Below are 2,578 nucleotides of genomic sequence, written 5' to 3' on the forward strand. Positions count from 1 at the left end.
AAGCTCATTTAATGTCGGGGATAATATTCTGTTTTGTCATTTTATGTCATTTTCAGTGTCATATTCTAACATTTTAGACGTCTGTGTCAGCACATTTCACTGGGCATAGCTGTAAAGTCAAAAGGAGATTCATCGATAGAGCAGCTTAGAGAATGAGCTTATATGTCACAGACTAGAACTCTTTTATTCAGATTATATTCTAAAGTAAAGACACAGTTTTCAGTTATTTCTGTTGATCTGCTCTGGTTTGAGTTGTAACATTCTGTACTGAGATGTTGGTGGATTCTGTGAACTTATTAACATGATAATGAGTTAACATAAAGTGGAGCTAATAGAAAAGTCATGTAAACACCTTGATGAGACCATTTACAAAAAGAAATTGCCTAAGTGCAATAATTGTATTTTTTTAATAGCCGTTTTCTAACATTTTTTTAAATTGTTTTTATTATTTTGCTTAATTGTAGCTTTTAAAATCAATCTGCAGGTATTTAATAAGTGTGTTGTTTCATAAACTTGCAGGTCAGTTGGATAAATGGTGCATAGTAAGAACATTTTATTTTAAGCGAGGGCACATAGAAGCATGAAGAGTTTTAACAACCCTGAATGCTGCTGTTGAATGCATCCTTGTCTTGTTTAATGGAACATTCCCTCCTCCACAGCGTCCTTTTAAGATGTTATAGAAGAGGCAAAGGAAAGTTTTACAACAGAAATACTTACTGTTGCCTCGTCTGAACCGTTTCCTACTTGTATGTGTTTTCTTGGATGAAATCTTCAGGTGTTTCAGACTCCTCCTCACATAATACGTAACCCAATTCTTCCAGTCAAACATGTTTTGTTCATTATTTTCCTTCTGATCACCTGAGCTGATAAGAAACACTCTTTGTCTCAGATTTTTATTCGAGTTGTTTGGATTTTTTGTTGCAGTTTTACACACTTGACCCCAGCAGCAGTCACTCAACCGCCACAGAGACAATGGAGCTTGTTTTTCTGCTCGTTTTATTTTCCGAAGCACTTTCAGGTAAGAAGTGTTAAGAGTTTTAAACATGCAGGCTTTTGTAGAAAGTGATTTGTTTGATGAGATGGTGTAGTTTCTTTTAAATGTTGGACATTATGACACAACAAAAGGTTGCTACAATGCCAACAGAGACCACAGATGTTTTGTATTCTGTTCCATATCAGAATTAAATTTGGCAAAATGCAGATTGAATTAAAGAACAGGACAAAGAGCTTTAGTAAAGTGCCCCTGTGGTGAATTTGAATCATCTTGTTTTGGTTTTAGTAAACCACTAATAACCAGTTTAGATTTGGCTTAAACATACACTCACTTTATTAGGTACACCTGTTCAACTGCTCGTTAACACAAACATCTAAATAGCCGATCACATGGCAGAAACTCAATGCGTTTAGGCAGGTAGATGTAATCAAGACAACCTGCAGAAGTTAAAACTGAGCATCAGAATGGGGAAGAAAGGTGATTTAACTGACTTTGTCATGATTGTTGGTGCCAGATGGGCTGGTTTGATAATTTCAGAACTGACAGATTATGAAAATTCATTTTTACAGACTGCTATTCAAAAACCTGAAACCTTTTTTTGTTTTTTTTGTCCTCTAGTGGAACACTCCCTGACATATTACCTTACTACATCCTCTGGACTCCAAACCACCTTGTGGGTGTTGCTATGGTTGACAACGTTCCCGTGGGTTACTGTGACAGCAACAAGAGAGCAGAACCCAGGCAGGTCTGGGTCAAAAAGTTATTTGACAGTGAACCTCATCACTTCCAGTGGCATGTTCGGGAATGCCGTGCCGTCTATCAGACATTAAAAGCATTTACTGAAGACTTCAACAAGCACTTTAACCATACTACAGGTATAGTTGATGTTTAATGGTATGTTTTGCTATTATTTCTTCATTCACTTGTTTGTATGAGGATATTGAATGGTAGATGGAATAAACTTGAATAGACTGAATAGAAACTGATGTACAAAGCAGGTAAGACTCTAAGGGACACTAAGAGTGAAGCAGTTAGTCTTTAATGTTATTTACAAATGTTTACATGCTATTTATCAATTTTAAAAACACAGTTTACACCGTCAAAGCTGATCATTTATCCTCCACATCTGAGTTTTAATGTTAAGATTTCAGATCTACCCATACAGTGTTGAGATGTTGTTGACTTCATGACTGTGTGGCTGCTGAATCGTGGGATCGGCAACCAATGTCTCGTTTCTTTTTTGTCACACCTCCTGTCAAAGTGACTGAGCTGCAGTCTGTCTCTGGTTTACTACATTCTCTCTCCTTTCCAGGTGTTCACGTAGTTCAGGTGCTTTCTGGCTGTGAATTAGACAGTGAGACTGGAGAAGTTCATGGATATCGACGGTTTGGTTACGATGGAGAAGAATTCATGTCGGACACAGACAATGATCCAATGAGCGCAAATTTACTCACCAACATTTGTCCTCAGTGGTTGAAGGACTATTTGAACTACGGGAGGAACTTCTTGGAGAGAAGAGGTAGAATCACAAGCCCCTTTGTAGTTGTGATGTGTTCTTCTCTCCTTCTTCCTCACTTCTGTTTT

At 37.4% G+C, this 2,578-nt stretch overlaps 1 protein-coding gene and 1 long non-coding RNA gene across 2 annotated transcripts in view; one reads left to right on the forward strand and one right to left on the reverse strand.

The window, feature by feature from the left end:
• The window catches only part of LOC103368527 (major histocompatibility complex class I-related gene protein-like), a gene marked incomplete at its 3' end in the record, with an annotated part of 31,980 nt that overhangs the window by 13,407 nt on the left and 15,995 nt on the right, over positions 1 to 2,578 (forward strand). The gene's annotated exons all lie outside the window — the stretch shown is intronic.
• LOC103368521 (uncharacterized) overlaps positions 1 to 2,578 on the reverse strand; it is an 11,830-nt gene that overhangs the window by 6,533 nt on the left and 2,719 nt on the right. The window contains exon 2 of the long non-coding RNA XR_520780.1: positions 2,289 to 2,298. This is a non-coding gene — a long non-coding RNA (uncharacterized LOC103368521). The remainder of the gene's footprint in view (positions 1 to 2,288; positions 2,299 to 2,578) is intronic.

Source organism: Stegastes partitus, unplaced genomic scaffold (genome assembly GCF_000690725.1).
Source record: "Stegastes partitus isolate 25-593 unplaced genomic scaffold, Stegastes_partitus-1.0.2 Scaffold1166, whole genome shotgun sequence".
Taxonomy (NCBI): domain Eukaryota; kingdom Metazoa; phylum Chordata; class Actinopteri; family Pomacentridae; genus Stegastes; species Stegastes partitus.